Below are 23,021 nucleotides of genomic sequence, written 5' to 3'. Positions count from 1 at the left end.
AGTTTCACAGCATCAGAACTTTGTTTCTCTTACAAGCCTCATTTTTAGCTGCACAGAAGAAAACTGCCCGGGCATTTTCCCCTGATGCTGTGCAAAGCATGATGGGATTTCTGATGTTTTTGTTCTCCTTCTGCTGTTTTGGTGCAACTTAGTTTTTTTACATTTTGAATTTGAGATTTTAAGACTAGCACGTGCAGCTGGGAGGGGTGATCAGGACACAGGACAGTTGGAACTGTGTCTCATGCTCCCCTGTCACCTCCTTTCAACCAAAAAGATGGCTGCCCTATGAAAAAGATGGCAGCCCCCATGAATCACAAACATTTGCCTGTTCTTTTAAAGGATACCCGAAGTGACGTGTGACATAATGAGATACACATGTGTATGTACAGTGCCAAGCACACTAATAACTATGCTGTGTTCCTTTTTTTCTTTATCTGCCTGAAAGAGTTAAATATCAGGTATGTAAGTGGCTGACTCAGTCCTGACTCAGACAGGAAGTGACTACAGTGTGACTCTCACTGATAAGAAATTCAAACTATAAAACACTTACACTTTCCTAGCAGAAAATGGCTTCTGAGTGCAGGAAAGAGATAAAAAGGGTCATTAGTTCGTACATTTTAGCTCTGGCATACTTCAATGAATGTGTCCTTGAGCAAAAACAATAAAACATTTAAAACTTAAAAAGTAAATTTAAACAAAAAATAAAACTGTGGAATACCTTAAAAATTCATTTTTAGGAGAAGGAAGATAGATACAATCGTTTATTTCATTAGTTTATTTTCGCTTCGGGTGTGTTTGAAACAGGGTGGGTAAGAAATTATATTGCCTATCTAGTTTAATTAACCTCCTTGGCGCTTATCCTGAGCTAGGGTCGTGGCGGAATACCGCAGCTAAGAGCGGTGATCCCGACCTCTGCTTGGGGTAGCCGCCGGAGGCTGAATGCAGAGCAATTCGCGCAGCGGGAGCGTTTCTACATACCTCCCGGGGATCCCGACGTCGGACGCCATTCTTCTTCCGTCCTCCGGGGCTCTGCCTCCTGCTCGTGAGATCGCAATTTCACTTTAGATTTGCAGCGCCACCCGGAGGATGGAGGCATAACTGCAGTGCTGGAGCCAGGGAGGTGAGTGAGTGCTGGGCTGCTGCAGATCTCCCTGGCAGCATGATCTTTTCCAGGTTTTTGTGTCTGAAAGGGTGCAAAATAATTACACTGCTTTTAGACCCTAAAATCTGGAAAGAATCAGAACGCCAAGGGGGTTAAAGGGGTTCTGTTTACTTTTTTAAAAACAAGAACTGCCACTTACCTGGGGCTTCTATTGGCCCCCTGCAGCCGGAATGTCCCGCGCCGTCCTCCTACGATGTGCCGTTCCCTGCTGCTGGCACCGATGTAATTATTCGTCTAACTAGACGAATATAGAAGTATGGCTGTGTGGTGGTAGCTGCGCCATGCTTGCTCCCGCGCGCGTCAGCAGGAAACTTCGTACTGTGCCTGCGCAGTAAGCACCCGCTGACGTGCGCGGGAGTGAGCACGTGCACAGCCACGTCCGCGCAGCCGCACTTCTATTCGTCTAGTTAGACGAATAATTACACCGGCGCCAGCAGCGGGGAACGGCACATCGGAAGAGGACGACGGAAGACATTCCGGCTGCAGGGGGCCAGGTAAGTGTCAGTTTTTGTTTTTAAAACGGTAAACAGAACCCCTTTAACGCAGTGTCTGCTGAAAACTCTTGTTTCCGAAGCCAATTTTTACCATGTTAATAATGCTGTGTTTGCTGAAAATTCTTGCCAAATTTTGCATTGGCAGAACGAATGGGGTACTTAAAACAGTGTAATTTCCGATTTTCGTGATTTTACTCAGAACGGACGAATTCCGATGAAAAAATCTGAACTTGGTACTGTTCCGATTCTGAGAGCTCTCTAACTTTAGAAGTAGAAGATGGAGGCATCCAAAATGTATAAAACATTAAAAAAAGAGAGCTATTGTTGGCTTACCTATCTCCGAAACATACACCAGTTGTATTGCGGTGGATATTTCAGTGCACAAAAGTACAGACAAGGCATTTCACAGGTTAATCCCAGTTCTTTAGGTCAATACAGATATTGTGCCGAACGGCCGGGGTTGACAAAGCTAGAGTGCTCTGTCATCCAAGTCTAGGGATGATCGGACAGTACAATTTCCGTATCCGCGGAATTCCGGAATTCCACGTTGAATTCCATAACTGTTACATTCTGTCAGAATTTTGCGTAATTCTGCGTAATTCCGCATTGCGAGTCGACGGAAAAATTTCAGTAATCTCAATTGAAACCTCGTTTTTGATAAATCGTAGGCCATGGGACCTAGTGGCTGTTCCACCGGTCTTTTTCTTTTTTGCAGCAGGAGTTGTCGCGTAAGCCATGGGACCTAAAGGTTAGGGCCGGGCCGAGGCAGAGGCAAGTGAGGCTCCAGCCTCGAGGCACAGTGAAGGGGACACCCAACTGACCCAGCTATCACTCCCCTATTGTGTTTATTGAAGCAGTAAGAAATAAGAAAAAATGGGTATGTGGCAGTGACTGTAAGCCAGATAACTAGAGATAAATGTGTTGGGGGGATTGGGGACCCTGGGGCACCTCTTAGTCTAATAGCAATCAGTGTGTGACGGCTGGGGTGGGAGGGATGAAGGGGCGCACTTTGGTGTCTCAGCCTTTGGTGCTGGAGGACCTTGTCCTGACTATGCTAGAGATGGATCCACGGCGGTCATTATAAGTTTGGTTTGGATCAGCAGGAGTTGTCGCTTAAGCCATGGGACCTAGAGGTGGTTCCGCGGCGGTCATTACAATTTCGGTTTGGAGCAGCAGGAGTTGTCGCGTAGGCCATAGCACCTAGAGGTGGTTCCACGGCGGTCATTATAATTTCGGTTTGGAGCAGCAGGAGTTGTTGCGTAGGCTATGGGACCTAGAGGTGGTTCCACGGCGGTCATTATAATTTCGGTTTGGAGCAGCAGGAGTTGTCACGTAAGCCATGGGACCTAGAGGTGGTTTCACGGCAGTCATTATAAGTTTGGTTTGGATCAGCGGGAGTTGTCGCGTAAGCCATGGGACCTAGAGGTGGTTTCCACGGCAGTCATTATAAGTTTGGTTTGGAGCAGCAGAAGTTGTCGCGTAAGCCATAGGACCTAGAGGTGGTTTCACGGCAGTCATTATAAGTTTGGTTTGGATCAGCGGGAGTTGTCGCGTAAGCCATGGGACCTAGAGGTGGTTCCGCGGCGGTCATTACAATTTCGGTTTGGAGCAGCAGGAGTTGTCATGTAGGCCATGGGACATAGAGGTGGTTCCACGGCGGTCATTATAATTTCGGTTTGGAGCAGCAGGAGTTGTCACGTAGGCCATGGGACATAGAGGTGGTTCCACGGCGGTCATTACAATTTCGGTTTGGAGCAGCAGGAGTTGTCGCGTAGGATATGGGACCTAGAGGTGGTTCCACGGCGGTCATTACAATTACAATTGGTGCTGAAATAATTCCGATTTTCATGCAGAAATCCTGTTGGTTGGTTTTTGTTAAGCCTCTAATTGGTTCTGAAAATCCGATTTTCATGCAGAAATCTTGTTGTTTTCACTTTAATTTAAAAAAAAAAAATCGCATTCCGACGGAATTACACATAGCAATTCCGTAATTCCGTCGGAACGGTATAGCAATTCCGTTCCGATGCGACTGAACGGAATCGCCAATTTCCGACCGGAATTGCGGAAACCGGAATTCCGCAGAATGTGGTGAACATCCCTACTCAAGTCCTGAAGTTCTGGTGTCCCAAAAAACAGCATAGGCTGGTTTTCCTATGTAGGCCTATATTGGTGGTTGCAAGCCTATGTAACCCAACTATTGGCTCCTGGTCTTTTATTCTTATTTTTTTCAGTTCTAACTTGAAAATCAGGTTTAATAAAAGAAAATTGCACATTATGAAGATACAACACCAAAACAAGAACAAATCAATTTTGTGTATGAAGTCTAGAATGCAAAGGAGTAACTGCATGCAAAATCAAAGGGGTTATTCTTATAGGAGGTGTAAGTCTGCATGTCAGGACTCTGCAATCTTCCTATGCAAGAGTAACTCTGCAGGTCAGGTCTCTGCAGTCTTCCTATAGGAGAGGTAACTCTGCAGGTCAGGACTCTGCAGTCTTCCTATAGGAGGGGTAACTCTGCAGGTCAGGCCTCTGCGGTCTTCCTATAGGAGGGGTAACTCTGCAGGTCAGGTCTCTGCAGTCTTCCTATAGGAGAGGTAACTCTGCAGGTCAGGACTCTGCGGTCTTCCTATAGGAAGGGTAACTGTGCAGGTCAGGACTCTGCGGTCTTCCTATAGGAGGGGTAACTCTGCAGGTCAGGATTCTGCGGTCTTCCTATAGGAGGGGTAACTCTGCAGGTCAGGTCTCTGAAGTCTTTCTATAGGAGAGGTAACGCTGCAGGTCAGGACTCTGCGGTCTTCCTATAGGAGGGGTAACTCTGCAGGTCAGGTCTCTGCAGTCTTCCTATAGGAGAGGTAACTCTGCAGGTCAGGACTCTGCGGTCTTCCTATAGGAGGGGTAACTGTGCAGGTCAGGACTCTGCGGTCTTCCTATAGGAGGGGTAACTCTGCAGGTCAGGATTCTGCGGTCTTCCTATAGGAGGGGTAACTCTGCAGGTCAGGTCTCTGAAGTCTTTCTATAGGAGAGGTAACGCTGCAGGTCAGGACTCTGCGGTCTTCCTATAGGAGGGGTAACTCTGCAGGTCAGGCCTCTGCGGTCTTCCTATAGGAGGGGTAACTCTGCAGGTCAGGACTCTGCAGTCTTCCTATAGGAGGGGTAACTCTGCAGGTCAGGCCTCTGCGGTCTTCCTATAGGAGGGCTAACTCTGCAGGTCAGGACTCTGCGGTCTTCCTATAGGAGGGGTAACTCTGCAGGTCAGGACTCTGCGGTCTTCCTATAGGAGGGGTAACTCTGCAGGTCAGGGCTCTGCAGTCTTCCTAAGCGGGTCACGTGGTCTGAACTAATGCGCCTGGGCAGTACAGCCCTGATGACGTCGGCCGGACCACATGATCCTCGCGGTGGAGCGCAGAAGACGGAGACCCGGAACCCGACCTGCCAGGGGAGAAGACTGGGAGCCTCCGGAGCTGCGGCGAGGGCACAAGACGGCTGCCACGGGCTGGAGGAAGCCCCAGGTAAGTGGATCTTCCTTCAGCCTTGGAGGACTTTGGACACTCACTTTAACGTTAGGTTAATGCTCTGCAGTCTTCCTATAGCTCGGTTAACTTTGCAGGTCAGAAACACACACTAAATTAAATGTGTCCTCTGCAAACTCTTGCACCTGTACATTTAGGCGTTTGGGTATTTCTTTCGTCACAATACTCAGAAGTCATCACTTGTAAAAGTATTAAGATATTTTCTAGGCTATAGAAAGGAGTCCGGTTTGTTTTGCCGTAATGTTTTCCTCTTCTCACTGAGACATGCTGTTTGCATTCTGGTATAAAACAGGTTAATTCTATATAGAATCGGCCCCTCATACACCACTGCCCCGACTCTCGCGCAGAAACGCTGTGCGTTGCATTGTGGTCAGTATGATGAGAAGAACTCGTTAGGGAGACCTCGTTCTGCATAATTATCCGGATTCCTTCCCACAGATCTGAACCCCTCTTTGATGCCAATTTCTGCTTTATTAAAATGTTTCGGGGGCCTCTCTGAATTGGAAGACGTTTGTTGATGCGAGCAGCAGATTCCTCAGCTGTAACGAGTCTGTGTCTCTCCAATTATATCTGTCCCTCCCCCCCCCCCCCCTCCTCCTCCTCGTTTTAATGTCACTCCCCGCATGTTTCTCATTACTGGCGATGTTTTATTTTTTTCAATCAAGCGATTTATTGGCGAGCGTAATTATTAAAAACAATGCGAACGCATGAAGTGCCACCCATGTCGCCTTGTGCGGCGCTAGACTTTGCGGCTGCTGCTCGAGTCGCTCCAGTAATTCCTCCGCTGCGTTCGCACAGGCGCGGCCAGGGCTCGGGGCGTTTCGGGGGGCTGTTATTATACATCTTGCGGCGTGGCTGCCAGAAGGGAAAGGGGACGATGTCAGCCAAGCGGATAAAACCCCACCGCTGAAACACACACTGAGGAACTGATTCAGCGACCAAACTTGTTTCCAGATCCACACGTAACTGTGGCGAGCCAAACTTCCTGGGCGCGTTACAGAAGGAGGGTGTGGCCTATCAGTTAGGCGCAATGGCTCGCATTGTCAGTTGAGGGTGGGGCTTACAGCCATTATTGGGTCATCAGGAGGTGCCATTGGCCTTGAATTAGCGCTGTCATGAGTCGGATTGGTTTTCCAGTTGCTGTAAAACCTGTTTGGAGGCTCAATGTTGAAATAAAAAGGGACTTAAAAGGGACTATGAATAAATTAGAAGGTAGTTAAGGGGGATGTTCTGTCAGATATAACAGATATAACACCGCACATTGTAGCTGCAGTGCAACCAAAAAAAAAAAAAAGAAAAACACCCACCGTATAGGTAGGTAGCCAGGTATAGGTGCCCCATATATAGGAAGCCAGGTATAGATGCCCACAGTATAGGTTAGCCAGGTAGGTTCCCCAGTATCGGTTAGCCAGGTAGGTTTCCCTAGTATAGATTAGCCATGTAGGTGCCCCCAGTATAGATTAGCCAGGTAGGTGGTCTCATAAGTTAGCCAGGTAGGTTTTCCCAGTATAGATTAGCCAGGTAGGTTCCCCAGTGTAGGTTAGCCAGGTAGGTGCCCCCCTCTTTCATGTGTATCATCCATGTACAGCAGCCCCTCCCATTCCATGTGCAGCCCCTCTTCCATGTGTAACATCCATGTACAGCAGCCCCCCTCCCATTCCATGTGCAGCCCCCTCTTCTATGTGTATCATCCATGTACAGCAGCCCCCTTCCCATTCCATGTGCAGCCCCTCTTCCATGTGTATCATCCATGTACAGCAGCCCCCTCCCATTCCATGTGCAGCCTCCTCTTCCATGTGTATCATCCATGTACAGCAGCCCCCTCCCATTCCATGTGCAGCCCCCTGTTCCATGAGTAACATCCATGTACAGCAGCCCCTCCTATTCCATGTGCAGCCCCCTCTTCCATGTGTAACATCCATGTACAGCAGCCCCCTTCCCATTCCATGTGCAGCCCCCTCTTCCATGTGTATCATCCATGTACAGCAGCCCCCTCCCATTCCATGTGCAGCCCCCTCTTCCATGTGTAACATCCATGTACAGCAGCCCCCTTCCCATTCCATGTGCAGCCCCCTCTTCCATGTGTAACATCCATGTACAGCAGCCCCCTCCCATTCCATGTGCAGCCTCCTCTTCCATGTGTATCATCCATCTACAGCAGCCCCTCCCATTCCATGTGTAGCCCCCTCTTCTATGTGTAACATCCATGTACAGCAGCCCCCTCCCATTCCATGTGCAGCCTTCTCTTCCATGTGTAACATCCATGTACAGCAGCCCCCCTCCCATTCCATGTGCAGCCTCCTCTTCCATGTGTAACATCCATGTACAGCAGCCCCTCTCCCATTCCATGTGTATCATCCATGTACAGCAGCCCCTCCCATTCCATGTGCAGCTCCCTTTGGCACTATTATGTTGCTCCCCTTTTGCAGCCTTTACTGCCACATGTAGCAGCCCCTATTTCACACCCAGGTGCCCCCTTGGGCTGCAACCACCCAATGCCCAGGCCTTCCTAACCCTTCCAGAAATCTGGCCCTGCAAGGTATATTACTAAAAGTGCCCCCCCCCCCTTCCACACACACACACACACACACACCCACACCTGCGAAGTACACACACACACACACACACACTACACACACACACTACACACACACACTGCACACACTACACACACACACACACACCACACCACAACACACACACAAAATCACTGTGTTAAATCTACCTCATCTGCACCCACCGAACAATGAATATTACTAAAGCTGGCCACTAACGGTCCAATTTCTAGCGAAAAATTGTTCGAGCGATCAGAAATTCTGATCGGATTGGTTGTAAATAATCTCAGTTGATGGGCACAATCGATAATGAACGATAATATAAAAAAAATCGTCCGAACCAAAATTTGGATTTTCTTGTTGGTCGTGATAGATAGGAAGCAATGATTGGTTAGTTGATGGTGTAGTGAACGATTTTTCGTCTGATCAGAATTTCTGATCGCTCAAACGATTTTTCGCTACAAATTGGACCATTAGTGGCCACCTTAAGAGTCTCCCTCCCAAGCACGCACACAATACCATTGTAATTACAGACAGGAAATAATAATGAAAAGATATTAACGTTAAAAATCGTTACCTAATTCAACAATACAGCTCAACCCAACCCTACTCTCACACAGAACCCTCCCTTGGTGGTGCCTAAAACTAACCACTCCCCAGGTGGTGCCTAACCCTAATTACCTCCAGCCCGGTGGTGCCTAACCATAACCCCTCCGATGGTACCTAGCCACCCCCCTGGTGGTGCCTAACCCTACCACCCCTGGTGGTGCCTAAAACTAAGCACTCCCCAGGTGGTGCCTTACCATAATTACCTCCAGCCCGGTGGTGCCTAACCCTAACCCCTCAAATGGTACCTAACCCCCCCCCTGGTGGTGCCTAACCCTACCACCCCTGGTGGTGCCTAAAACTAACCACTTCCCAGGTGGTTCCTAACCCTAATTACCTCCAGCCCGGTGGTGCCTAACCCTAACCCCTCAAATGGTACCTACCCCCCCCCTGGTGGTGCCTAACCCTACCACCCCTGGTGTTGCCTAAAACTAACCTCCCGGGTGATGCCTAACCCTAACCACTCCCCCTGCTGTTGCCTAACCCTAACCACTCCCTCTGCAGAAACACCCGTTTACACATAGAAACGATAATATCTTTGATAACGTAAAATCTGTACATATAAACAAAATAATATGACAAAAACTATAACGTTGCAAGCTTCTAAAACGATAACATACTTCAAAACCTTTCATGTTTTAATGTTGTTAACGATATTTTTCGCGGCGCCCTTTTTTCTATTTTTTTCAACATATTAACGATAATTGCGTTAGGGTCTATGGCACCCACAGCCGGCGCCCTTTTTTCCTGCTACCCTTTACACCTACTTTTTTGATATTTTTTCAGTTTCACAGTGCTGAAAAGTTATTCTAAATGGAAGATGACCAAATTATCTCCTGGAGAAAATTCTGGAGAAAAAGTGAATTGCATATGGCCCCAGGTGTTTTCCTTATACCTTGCTCCAGAAGCAGTGTTATTAAATAAGACCACAGGCTGGAGACACAGGAGTTCAAGTAACAATTTTGGCTGGTTCAGACGGGCCGTAAACGCGTCATTTCCCCTGCCTGACTAAAGGTTTATTTACAGGACATCAAATGAATGGTACCGTTTTTTCAGATGGTTGTAACACCAGTTGGCGTCATTCGTGTAAACGTCCTGGTAGATCCTGTCTTGAACTCTACATGTAGCGTCCAGTGTCGCCTGCGTTCACTATTCCACGTCCCCAAAAACGCAATGTGACAATAGAACCACTAGAACCGATGCAAACTGATGCCAAACGTTTTCTGTGCGGTAGCCGAGCCGACAGCCTTACTGCCGGAGGCCCATGTGAAACAGTCCTTGGCCAAACTCCTATCAGAAAAGTGTAGTTGCTATGATTAAGGACCAGGTTGGGTCCGAAACATGTTAGCATTTTTGTTCTGTCTTGGGATAAGTCCTCAATAAACTGTGGAGACATTGAAGCGGACCAGTGTTCTTTTCTATACTTTCAGTTTACGCTTAGGCTTGGTTTTCTCTTGCGGCAAATCAAAACAGCCTGCTCAAAGCGGAGAGTTCAGTGTCCGTTTCATGTCCAGAGCACATTCGTTTCCACCATAGGTCAATCTGAGAAATGCATCCGCAGGTTGCGATTTCATATTGCGTTTAATACGGACCTGAACTCAGAACTTCCTCTCTGCTCTAAAAGATACACAACAGCATAATAAGTTTTAAAGAAAACATTTCTTTGTTACAGCTGATACAAATCCTGCATTAAATCTGAAGTGTGTCTACTTCATGGAAGCAGACAAAGGGCCTGAGTCACAAAGCGGTGCTAACAGTTAGCACGCTGGTGAAAAGCCCTTTATCACGCCTAAACTCAGTTTAGGCGTGATAAGTTTAAGGGGCTCGATTCACAAAGCGGTGCTTACCCAGTTAGAGACTTTAGGCATGATTACCATTGCACCATGCTGGTGAAAAGTCAGTTTAGGCATGATTAATTTAGGCGTGATAAGTTTAGGCATGATAAGTTTAGGCATGCTAAGTTTAGGTAAATTTAGATCGCACGCAAAGTCCCGCACGCAAAGCAGCACCATTAAACTCTAAGCGAAGTGCACGAGACTTTGCTAGCGCAAAACTTTTGATCAGCTGTGCACTGCGGTGCTAACCCAGTTGGTGCTTAAACTTATCACACCAAAACTTAACATGCCTAAACTTATCACACCTAAACTTATCACACCTAAACTTATCATGCCTAAACTGAGTTTAGGTGTGATAAAGGGCTTTTCACCAGCGTGCTAACTGTTAGCACCGCTTTGTGAATCAGGTCCTAGGTGTGATAAGTTTAGGTGTGATAAGTTTAGGTGTGATAAGTTTAGGTGTGATAAGTTTAGGTGTGATAAGTTTAGGCGTGATAAGTTTAAGCACCAACTGGGTTAGCACCGCAGTGCACAGCTGATCAAAAGTTTTGCGCTAGCAAAGTCTGGTGCACTTCACATAGAGTTTAATGGCGCTGCTTTGCATGCGGTACTTTGCACGCTATCTACACTTATCTAAACTTATCAAGCCTAAACTTATCATGCCTAAACTTATCACACCTAAACTTATCACGCCTAAACTTATCACGCCTAAACTTATCACACCTAAACTGGCTTTTCACCAGCATGGTGCAATGGTTATCACCAAAGGCGTATCTAGAGGGGTACAGGCATGGCTCACGCCATGGGCGCCACAGCACCAAGGGTGCCATGCCTGCCCCTGTGCTGCACCGCAATGCCCGCCCCATCACTCAGAACTCATATCAGATTAATTCTGTTATCTGGGGAGCATGGCTACTTAACTTATGTATATAGGGTGAACTTGGCTTATTGTTAGAAAAGAGGAGAGAGAGGGAATAAGAAGAGATAGCTCCAAAAAAGTTACCTCAGCAATATCCCAAGCCAAAAAACACTGTTTTGCCATAGGCTCTATATTACCCAGATACGCCCCTGGTTATCACGCCTAAAGTCTCTAACTGGGTTACCGCTTTGTGAATCGACCCCAAAGTGTTAACATCCTTTGCTTACAAATCAGCTGTTCTGCTGCTGAGGCAGCCAGTTTACACAGCTGAAAGCAGTGGTGTAACTGATAAACAGGAAGTATTGTGTGGGAATTAGAGATCGGACCTCAGCAGGGAACACAGAGGTATACCTGTGTTCCTGCCACGGCTGCTGCCACCTATTTAATGCTGGAGGGGGAATCGCTGAGGGGAGAGCCCGAGGTGAGGGAGGGGGGAGTGGCCCCCCTCCCCCCCAATGTGGGGGCCAATGCTCCCCCCTCATGCTGCAACCCCTCCTGCCCCCCAAAATGGCCCTGAGCGGTCCCCGGGGGTTGGAGGGGCAACCAAATTTTCGCAGGGGGGCCCAGTGATTTCTAGTTACGCCCCTGACTGAGAGATCAAATTACAACCTGTGATTAGTTACAGATGAGGGGAAATTTGGCTAAACTCTCTAAATACATACAGGATGCATTTCTTTCTGTTTTCCTTCTGTCCTATGCAAGAGTTCAGGTCCACTTTAAAGACACATTTACAAGTGAGTTTATTCTCCCGTATACATATGTGTGTGTAATTAGCTATCTCACAGCAGTACATTTTATAGTGGTTCCCGATCTCGCCTCCTTAAAGTGACTCAGCTTAATAAAGTTCCGCGTAAGTTCCTCAGAGTCGCCCTGTTTACCTGGATCAAGTGCAGGAAACCCCCAGAGCCCAGCTGTGAAAAGACCTGCTAATCCTTTCACACGTTTAACGAGCTAATTAATTCTCACATCTGGAATTAATGCTGCACAGATAGGCCGGGGTTATTAGAGAAACGCGTCGAGTAAAACTTCCTCCCGGCATAAAACAGGAACTGTAAAACAGGTTTACGTGACCCGCGGTACTAACAAGCATGCTGCATACTTCACACTCAGTGCGCTGCTAGCAAGACAGCCGCCGTACCGACAGTGTCATTCCACCATCGTTAAAAGAAATTGCTATGAGGTATGACCAGGCTACACAAGTCTCTCTTTCCCCATTTATTTCCATGTCAATCTAAATAGAACGTTTATTTCCAACTGTGAAATCATTACTTTCCATGGGCCGGCCATCTTGGTTTCTGCAAATCCTGAAAATGACATTATCTGCATACCTCATGATCATCCGACGTTTGTTTCAGGTAATATTAAGCCTAATGCATGCTTTTAATTAATGATTGGCCACACAGTTGCCAATTTTGCCACCTCCATGTAGAATGAGGGCTAATTCACCTGTTAAACACTTCCAGATCCCTGCTATGTACAGTATATTATCTACACCCCTATATACAATTGGGGGAAAGAGGCCCCCTAGTTGGATAAAAGCATCTAAAAACAGCTTAAAAATGACAAATGATATGAGGAAGCTTACCTCAATGACGAAATCTCTGTATTTATACAAACTTTTTTTATTTAGCACAGGCAACACGTTTCGCGGGTCTGAGCCCGCTTCCTCAGGTCAATAGCAGTGCCTAATGAAGAAAATCTGTATGGCAAAGGGAGCCTCACTGTCTTTTCTACAGGATGTTGAGCCACTCCGACCACAGTTCCTACGCCCCTATATACTTCACTTAGAGATCAGGAGCTTAGATATACAGTAAGTATTTGTCTCTTACCACCAGCTTTTGCAATCGTTGCACATTACCCATTCGCCTTTGTTGCAATCCCGCCATTCCGTGGTCGGTGAATAGGAAACAGCTGTTCCCAACCTGATCACAGTGCCTGTGATGAATGAAAGCAGTGTTAGCAAGACACAGCATTCATTTACATCAGGGGTCTCAAACTCGCGGCCCGCGGGCCATTTGCGGCCCTCGATACAATATTTTGTGGCCCGCGCCTGCAAAATCTCCTTATAGTTCGCTTCAGTGCTCCCAAGTATTCCGCCGCATCCTCGCCGCTAAACGAGGGCTACAAAGCCGGCATTTCCTGGAAGGGGCAGAGCTTTCAGCTTCAGCTCTGCCCCTCCTGACGTCAATCGCCGCACGGATCGCCGCCTCTCCCCGACCCTCTCTGTGAAGGAAGAGTGAGAGGGGCGGGCAGAGACGGCGATGCGCCGCGATTGACGTCAGGAGGGGCAGAGCTCCAGGAAATGCCGGCGAATTGCCCCTTGGGCGATTTGGGGGTTCTGCAGCCCTCGTTTTGCGGCGAGGACACGGCGGATTACTTGTAATGGGGAGCACTGAAGCGAACTATAAGGTAAAATAGGCAAAATAGTTCGCTTCAGTGTGAATTTTATTTTGAAAATAAAAATCAATGCAAGGGCGGGTGGGGGGGGGGGGGGGGGGGGCTTTGGAGTGGGAGCTGCTGATTGTGAAATCCCTTATGCGGCCCAGCCTCGTCCTGACTTTGCCTCCTGCGGCCCCCATGTAAATTGAGTTTGAGACCCCCTCATTTACATAGTGAAAATAAAGTGACATTTACTACTTCCTGTATACTGTTTACAGTACTGGAAGTTAGTGTTCCGCCATCTTGTGGCCAAAATGTAAAAATACACCCACACACACTATTACATAGAATAATAAATACATTTTTATTATTTTTAACCCCCTTTCACCCCTACATTGTAGTTACCAAAAAAAAACATTTGTAAAATGTTTTTACATAATTCAAAAAAATATATAAACAGTTACCTTAGGGGACTTTTTAATATGTATGTCATGAGGGTATATTACTGCTGTTTTTGCAAATAAAGACTGGTAATTATTGATAAAGATTAAAAAAAAACTAAACGAAAAAAAAATACACCTTTATTTCCACATAAAATATCATCATACATTGTACTAGGGCCATAATTTAAAAGTAATAGCCACTAGCCAGGACAAATGGGCAAATAAAATGTGTGAGTTTTATCTACAATAGCACTTTTTATTTTTAAACTATAATGGCTGAAAACTAAAAAATTTTTAATTTCTAAAATATGTTTCTTCTTCTTCCCTGTAGAATGCATATAAAACAAAATAATTCTTAGCAAAAAGTACTGCCCAAGAAAAGATGCAAATTGTTGAACAGAGGCGCCAACAAGAATAAAAACATCTAAAAACTGTTTAAAAGGGGGAAGTTTTGGTGGACTTATGTCCTTTGCAGATTTAGCAGACTGAAAAACGTTACTTTTATTTAAAATAACATTTATTAGGTACTCCAAAATGCAACGCGTTTCTCAGGTCACAATCCCGCTTCATCAGGCAAATAGTGGAGATACTAGGTAAGAAAAAATTGCCAGAGGATACATGGCTCAGAACCTCGGCTAAGGCCTAGTTTGTCCTGCAAAAAATAATATATAGATATTCATATATATAGATTTCAGTGTGATAAGTAGCAATAAAGTTATTGGCTAAAGAATGGGAGGAGCGTTATGTGAAAATTGCTGTGGTTTTTAAGGGGAAATAACCTGTGGTAAGGAAGTGGTTAAAGAAGGCCTACCCCATCTCACCAATGCCCTACCTCTCTCTACTGAGAACCTCTCGTTGCAGCCCCACTCCTATTATGTCGCCACCCCCTCCCATTAGATCGTAAGCCTTTGGCAGGGCCCTCCTTCCTCATGTACCCTTCTTGATTGTGTACTCTACCCACAGAAAAGTGGTACTTGTATTATTGTGGCTAATACTCCAGTGTATGATCTGGCATTGTGTACCTCATGGTTACTGTTTGTATTGTGTGTGTCTGTCACCCCTATCACCAATTGTCTGTAATTGTATCTATTGTCCAGCGCTGCGTAATATGTTGGTCCTACACAAATCCAATAAATAATAATATGAACAGTTTTGCAGGTAAGCTCTCATACTTCACAGCAGTGGTAAAACTGGCCAACCATTGGTCATTCCAAATTGGATCTATGTACCAGGTTTACTCTGCTGGAAATGAGTGACCTAGTAATTAAAGGAGTACTGTAGCAGGATAGGGGTAAAAAGAGTTGAACTTACCCGGGCTTCTAATGGTCCCCCGCAGACATCCTTTGCCCGCACAGCTCACTCACCGATGCTCCGGCCCCGCCTCCGGTTCAACTTCTGGAATTTCAGACTTTAAATAGACTCTGGTAACAAAATTTTAAAGGGGACTCCGAGCTCAGAAAAAAAAGGAAAGTTGTACTCACCAGGGGCTTTTTTCCAGCCCAGTGCTGGTCGGGAGGTCCCACGCCGGCGTCCTGGCTCCTCTCCTTTCCCCCGCTCCGGAATGCTGGCAGGCCGCAGCCCGGGCGACACTCTCCCGAGTGTCGGGCTGCTTCTTCCGCATATGACGCGGATTACGTCCACACGCCGGCCGCCTCGCGTCATCACGGCGGCCGGCGTGAAAGTTACTGCGCATGCGCGAACAAAGCGCGCATGCGCAGTACTTTCACGCCGGCCGCCGTGATGACGCGAGGCGGCCGGCGTGTGATGTAAGTCCGTGTCGATATGTGGAAGAAGCAGCCCGACACTCGGGAGAGTGTCGCCCGGGCTGCGGCCTGCCAGCCATTCCGGAGCGGGGAGAAGGAGAGGAGCCAGGACGCCGGCGTGGACCTCCCGACCAGCACTGGGCTGGAAAAAGCCCCTGGTGAGTACAACTTTCCTTTTTTTTCTGAGCTCGGAGTCCCTTTAAGCCTTATTTCTTCTATCCTATAAGTTCCTATACCTGTTCTAATGTGGCCTGTCTTACTGCAGCCTTTCCTACTTGCACTGTCTCTGTAATAAATTTTATCTCCTTTCCTCTGTCATGTCTGTCGGGCTGAGGCTGGAAAGTGTGGAATGTGCAGCACTGCTTGTCATTGGCAGAAGCTTTACACACCCCCTCCAAGCTCTGCATGAGTCACACAGTAAGCTAGTTCTTAGCCTATGATACTGTGATTAGAAGCCAGTCTTTTGTTTGTAAACACTGCCTAAAACTGTTCATTACAAACCAGGATTGCAGCAGGGAGTGGCAGAAACAGCACAGAGGGGCACAGGAGAAAATAAGGAATAGAATAGTATGCTTTTTATTGTAAGAATATTAGAGTACAGATTCTCTTTAAAGTCGGAAAACTACTGCACTTGCATTGCTGTGTCCTCGCTCCCGCTGATGTCACCAGGAGCGTACTGCACAGGCCCAGTATGATCTGTGCCTGCACAGTACGCTCCTGGTGAGGTGAGCGGGAGGGAGGGCGTGGCCGCAACAGGCGCAGTGGTTTGCGACTTTACAGTCTGAAATTCCAGAAGTGAACCGGAGGCAGGGCATCGGTGAGGCGGCTCTGCGCGGGGCACAGGGCGTCTGCGGGGGACCGTTACAAGCCCCAGCTCTATTTCCCCCGACCTCCCTACAGTAGTCCTTTAATAGTTACATCATTGACAAGTCCACAGTCAGACGTTTACTCATGAAAACGCATGCATTTGCTTGTAGGGGAAATGGGACCAAAATAAAGCTGTAGTCACTCTGCTGACATATGGAAATAAATGTTATTTTTCACCATTTACATAAAAGAGAGGCTATATGTGACATTGTGATCCCACATGACACTTTTATTACTTTCTTGTTAGCCAGTGTTATGTCATGATATGACCCAAGCCCAGGATGCCCGCCAGTGGAGTAGGAAGGGGCTGTGTGTGTGGGGGGGGGGGGGGAGGGGTGTGGGGACTGCAGTAGTGTGTGAATCACACATCTGAAACAAGAATGCAGCTAATCCAATTAGGCTTCAGTCAGAGCACCTGATCTACATGCTTGTTTAGGGGCTACGGCTAAAGGTATTAGAGGCAGAGAATCAGCAGGACAGCCCGGCATGTAAAATGTATCAAAGCGCTATAGCTAACACAGAATTAAAAGTCCAGTCGGAGTGCGCTACCACAAGGTCAGGCAAGACCTAAAAAACCTTGTAACACAATCGTTTAAGCGCCACATCCTAATTCATATAAAGTCCACATAAAAATCACTTGGGAGTCCTCATATGCAGTTTCTTGGTCTCTTGTGCCACCATTACCATGGACACCCAACAGTAAACAGACTCACCAGATGTATTGGCCACTGCTAGACTGGCCAACCATGCACAAATCCAGGAGCCTCAGTACTTCAGGATCCTGGTGCCACTTTACTGCTGTCCCTTTAGACCACCATCATTCTCCACATTATCCATGCATAGTACCTCAGAGAAAATAGCGTGCATAGCGTAACTCCGTATAACACTAAAACTTTAATTATAAAATTGCACTCACATGCTTCAAAAAGTATTGCACACAGAGTTTTACGGGCTCTCCCCCGTTGCCTGGCAGGGCACTGATCTTGTGTTGGGACCTTCAGCTCTCCCTCCACTCAGCTTGCAGACACCACCGCCTCCACCGGCCGTTCACTTCCTGGTATGTCCAATCTCCCGCCCGATCGATTTCATCAGTCCCTCGTGACTCATCAGGGGCACGAGGATTGGACTCATTACCAGGGTTCTTATATCCTTTCCCTTAGCACTAATTGGCTGCTTCCGTCCACGTCATACGCGTCACTACGTATGCTTGATCACATGTTTCCTTCAGCCGTATCGATTGGTCACATCCGCGCGCACTGTACGCGTCATTCCTTCTGCGTTTGGCCATCTTTTTCCACGTCATACGTGTTAGCATGTACGCGTCATCCATTCGCGTCACGTGCGTCATTACATTACGTGTCATCACATGTTGTTTTCTGGCTGCACTGATTGGCTGCCTTTATCCACGTCATACGCATCATTACGTACGCACATTTACTAGTCTGCATGCTGATTGGGTGCCCTCATCCCCACCTCCTATTGGCTAAACTTCCCCCTATTCTACTCCATTTGGCCACCCATGTACAGTAGGTGCATTCCACATTTTGACCAGCTGTCCTTAATACAGGGAAAGTTAATATACTTAATGCCAATGGAGCCACCCCTACCTTCATTCTTAGATTACAGCCCACCCTGCAAGAGCGCACCTCTGATTGGAGGCCATTCGGAGGTGGCCTGGTGTTGCGCTGATCCACCTTTTGCGCAATTTTCAATTTTTTCGATTTTATTTGATTAGCCGCACCCAGGCTATGCATATACATAGGTTAGGATTTAGTTAGTGGTTAGGCCCCTCCCATGAAGGATTGACTTCTACGCAGTGGGAGGGACGAGTACTTAATAGGTTGCATGCAAGCTGTTAATGGAAACCAACATCCTCCTCCAGTGGTAGACAGGTCATGTGTAATGCTCGGTGTGTATTCGACCCCACAAGTGGGGCTTGCACTCTTTTGCACGTAGCCACTTGCCTGTTTTTAAGTAGCGCTGTTCATTTCCTTGCTATGTACTGCAAGGGGGAAGGCCCGTTCACATCACCTGTTCAACCCTGCATTACATAACATATTAAAAATAGCTCATACTGTCCTCATTTGTCTTATATAGCACTAATGTACATCCTGTCATTCTCCTATATCATTGCATTACAATCAATTACCAGCTATGAAACAATTCAGATCCAGGTCAATGTTCAGCCCTCCCAGTTGCAGACTCCCCAACCAATATATCCACCTCGTCTCTTTCCTGGATATATGTCGTACCTTATGGCAACCCCTCCACCCATATTCCATCTTTTCAAGGCCAGTAAAATGTAGCCCCCCCGGATTGCATTGATGGTGGGTTCTGAAGTGCTCTGACACACTGTGTCCTCCAAAACCCTTCTTGATGTTCCTAATATGTTCCATCACCCTGGATTTTAATGCCCTAGTGGTTCTCCCCACATATTGTTTCCCGCACCCACACCATAATAGATAAACCACCCCCACCGTGTTACAAGTGATATTCTGTAGTATCTTAAACTTTGCCCCATTTGCATGGGATATGACCTCATCTATTTTACTGTCCTTAGCCTCTTCACACGCCTTACACCCCCTACATGGGAAGAACCCTTTTTGTTGCCAGAAGGCTTCCTTCTTATTCCTAGGTCCCTCCACCAGGCTAGGTGCCAGTATCTGTTTCAAGTTAGGGGCATTTCTGTATATAAACTGGGGCCACTCTGGCAGGATCTTCTGAAGTGTTCTATCCTCTTTCAATATATGCCAATGCCTCCTAACTGCATCTTCCATTTCTCTATGCTGACTGGAGAATTCTGTTACAAATGGGACCACATACTTCGTGCCCTCTTGTGTTCTTCCCCCCTAATCAGTCCACCCCTGTCCTTCTTCCCTACTTCAATAACCTCTTTATATACTGTAGTTCTTCCTCCCTGTACCCTTTCTCTTTAAATCTTTCCACCAATGTGTGTGATTGCTGCATATAGTCCTCCACTCTACTGCAATTCCTTTGAATGCGTGTAAATTGTCCCCTTGGGACCGCCTTCAACCATTGTGAATGGTGACAACTTTTTGTGGACAAATATCCATTCCTATCCGTGCTTTTAAAAAACGTGCGTGTAATAAAGTGCCCATCTTGTTTCTCTATTTCAATATCCAAAAAATGTATAACCTTAGTGTCACATTCCATTTCTAACTTTATATTCAAACCATTGTGATTCAGAGACTCCATAAACTTCTCCAACTCCTCCCTCCCCCCCCCCCCCCCCCCATACAATCAACCACTCATCAATAAACCTCCTCCACATTAATATCTTTCCCTCCTGTTGTGAATTTTCCAACACCAGTGATTCCGATCTCCCCATAAATAAGTTTGCCAGTGAGGGTGCAAACCCCGCCCCCATTGCACATCCCCTAATCTGTATATAGAATTGCCCCCGATACCAAAAATAATTCCTGCTGAGTGCATAAGTCAACAATTCAAGTATGAATTCCACCTGTTCTATTTCCAATGTTCCATCTTCCCCAAAGAAGTGTCATTAGTGCTATATAAGACAAATGAGGACAGTATGAGCTATTTTTAGGGGGGGTTCTTTTAATATGTATGTAATGAAGGTTGAACAGGTGATGTGAACGGGCCTTCCCCCTTGCAGGGTGGGCTGTAATCTAAGAGTGAAGGTAGGGGTGGCTCCACTGGCATTAAGTATATTAACTTTCCCTGTATTAAGAAGGACAGCTGGCCAAAATTTGGAATGCACCTACATGGGCGGCCAAATGGAGTAGAATAGGGGGAAGTTTAGCCAATAGGAGGTGGGGATGATGGCACCCAATCAGCATGCAGACTAGTAAATGTGCGTATGTAATGATGCGTATGACGCGGATAAAGGCAGCCAATCAGTGCAGCCAGAAAACAACATGTGATGACGCATACGTAGTGACGCATGTGACGCGGATGGATGACGCGTACATGCTGACGTGTATGACGCAGAAAAAGATGGCCAAACACGGATGTAATGACGCGTACAGTGCGCGCGGATGCGACCAATCGATACGGCTGGAAGGAAACATGTGATCAAGCGTACGTAGTGACGTGTATGACGCGGACGGAAGCAGCCAATTAGTGCTAAGGAAAGGATATAAGAACCCTGGTAATGAGTCCAATCCCCGTGCCCCTGATGAGTCACGAGGGAGTGATGAAATCGATCGGGCGGGAGATTGGACATACCAGGAAGTGAACGGCCGGTGGAGGCGGTGGTGTCTGCAAGCTGAGTGGATTTTTACTGTAATGTAAAATGCAGCAAATCTGCATCTGCCTATTTTCTGCATTTTACATTACAGTAAAAATCCGCCGACTTTAGCAGTTAATAGCGAAGCCCCCGTAAGTCCTAGAAACACCAAATTTTCAGGGTTTATTAAACAGAATCTTCTGAACAAGATGCAAAAAAAGTTTTCAAAAAGACCTTATAGTTTTTGAGAAAATCGATGTGAAAGTCGGGCGGAAATTCCGCGATTTCCGGCGAAAATTCCGCATTGGAATTCGGAAATTGGTAGCGGAAAGCGGAATCGTTAATTGGTACATGATGGAATGCGGATTTACCGCGGAATCGGAAATTGGCATTCCGACCATCCCTAACAGAGCAGCCGCCTGGACATGATGATCATGTCCGGGCGGCTGAAATGGTTAAAGGACCACTCCAGTGAAAAGCAGTTAAAATTTGACAGAACTGACAGGTTTTGGACTGGTCCATCTCCTCATGGGGGATACTCAGGGTTTTCTTTGTTTTCAAAAGCACTTCCTGAACGGCAGTTTAATTGTCAATATTGTAAGATACCAGTCAGCCTCCCTACTCACTTGCACTCTATTTTGTCAGTTAGACTTAGGAACTGCCGTTCAGGAAATGCTTTTGAAAACAAAGGAAAGCCTTAGAATCCCCCATGAGGAGATGGACCTGTCGGTTCTGTCAGATTTTAACTTTTTACTTTTTTCGCTGGAGTGACCCATTAAAGCACAACTGTAGCAAGAGGTATATGAAGGTTGCCATATTTATTTCCTTTTAAGCAATACCAGTTGCCTGGCAGCCCTGCTGATCCTCTGCCTCTAATACTTTTAGCCACAGACCCTGAACAAGCATGCAGCAGATCAGGTGTTTCTGACATTATTGTCAGAGATGAAAAGATTAGTCACATGCTTGTTTCTGGTATTATACAGAAACTACTGCAGCCAAATTGACCAGCATGGCTGCGAGGCAACTGGTATTGTTTAAAAGGAGATAAATATGGAAACCTCCTTATGCCTCTCAGGCCTGGAACCTGTGACGCCGTCGATATGACATATCAAATGCGTCATGGAGTTACCAACGCTAGTTCTTCGCAAACCACCCAAACTGACAGTTTTTGGTCTAAATGCACTTTTTTTTCCCTTCACCAAAGGGCTGGAGAAATCTTTTCATGGTCAGTTAATTAGCCTCCTGTTGAAAAGATTCTCTGCCAGCACAGGGGACCCCCTGAGGTGTTTATGACCTCATCCATCAGGTGAAGGGTAGATATCAGTTGACAGAAGCTCATAAATTGTAGCTTTCTCCAGCCTGATCGCCACCGACCCACCAGGAGTCCGACACCTAGCTGCCTTGTGGCCTGAGTTGAAAGGAGACAGGAATGATCCTTCTCACGCCATCTGGGCACCCAAAGATTCAACCAAACTGTAGAAACTGTATTTAATAAATAGGCACAATTTGGTAATATTTCTGGTGTTCCCAAGATCGTAGTTCCCTCAAATTCACGGAGTTTATTAGATTCCACATGACACTGGTCCTGAGAGATTTTCAGCCCTCTGGATCTTTCGGAACCAGTGCCAGTAAGGTGAAAGGGGGGGACGGTGCTATTAGCGATCCAGACTCCTCGTGTTTGGTATTAGCAGATTCACACACTTACGCTGATTGTGAATATTCATTCGGGTTCTTGATATTACCTACGGGCATGCTGAGAGCGGGCAAAATATGAATTGGCCCAAAACCTCTCCCTGCCTAAGGGGGCATTGCCTTATTCAAATTGCAAGGCTGGACTTGTATGTGTCATAACTCCTCCCACCTACAGTGAGGAACAAAACTGACATGATCCAAAAGTCCAGTGTCCTTTACCTTCAATCTGATGCCTAGTAACATCCTGGCAGCCTGCAGGGACACGGGCCAACCTCCATCTTTGAACTTCCTAACAAAGGCCTGTTGGCCGCATGGCAACCGCCATTTTGGGACTTTCGCCAAAGACTTGCGATTGCCGCATGGACTACCAATAACGGTATTTAAACTGTATATTCAGACATTCTGTTTCTCTTCCTCTCTTCTCTCTGTCCAATCAATCTGTTCTAAAATAAGCTGTGTGTATGTAGTTTAGAAATAAACTAACGATTTTATCGTTCAGTTGTGTGCCTTTTCTGGTTATCTGATTGCTGCTATAACGAATCTGCCCTCTGAAGAGTCAGTCATAC

At 46.6% G+C, this 23,021-nt stretch overlaps 1 long non-coding RNA gene across 2 annotated transcripts in view; it reads left to right on the top strand.

Moving 5' to 3' along the window:
* Positions 1-23,021, top strand: part of LOC137538701 (uncharacterized) — a 104,299-nt gene that overhangs the window by 69,053 nt on the left and 12,225 nt on the right. For both annotated transcript variants that reach the window (XR_011024856.1, XR_011024857.1), the window contains exon 2: positions 12,732-12,911. This is a non-coding gene — a long non-coding RNA (uncharacterized lncRNA). The remainder of the gene's footprint in view (positions 1-12,731; positions 12,912-23,021) is intronic.

Source organism: Hyperolius riggenbachi, chromosome 11 (genome assembly GCF_040937935.1).
Source record: "Hyperolius riggenbachi isolate aHypRig1 chromosome 11, aHypRig1.pri, whole genome shotgun sequence".
NCBI classification, from domain to species: domain Eukaryota; kingdom Metazoa; phylum Chordata; class Amphibia; order Anura; family Hyperoliidae; genus Hyperolius; species Hyperolius riggenbachi.
This window is presented reverse-complemented; position numbering and strand designations above follow the sequence as displayed.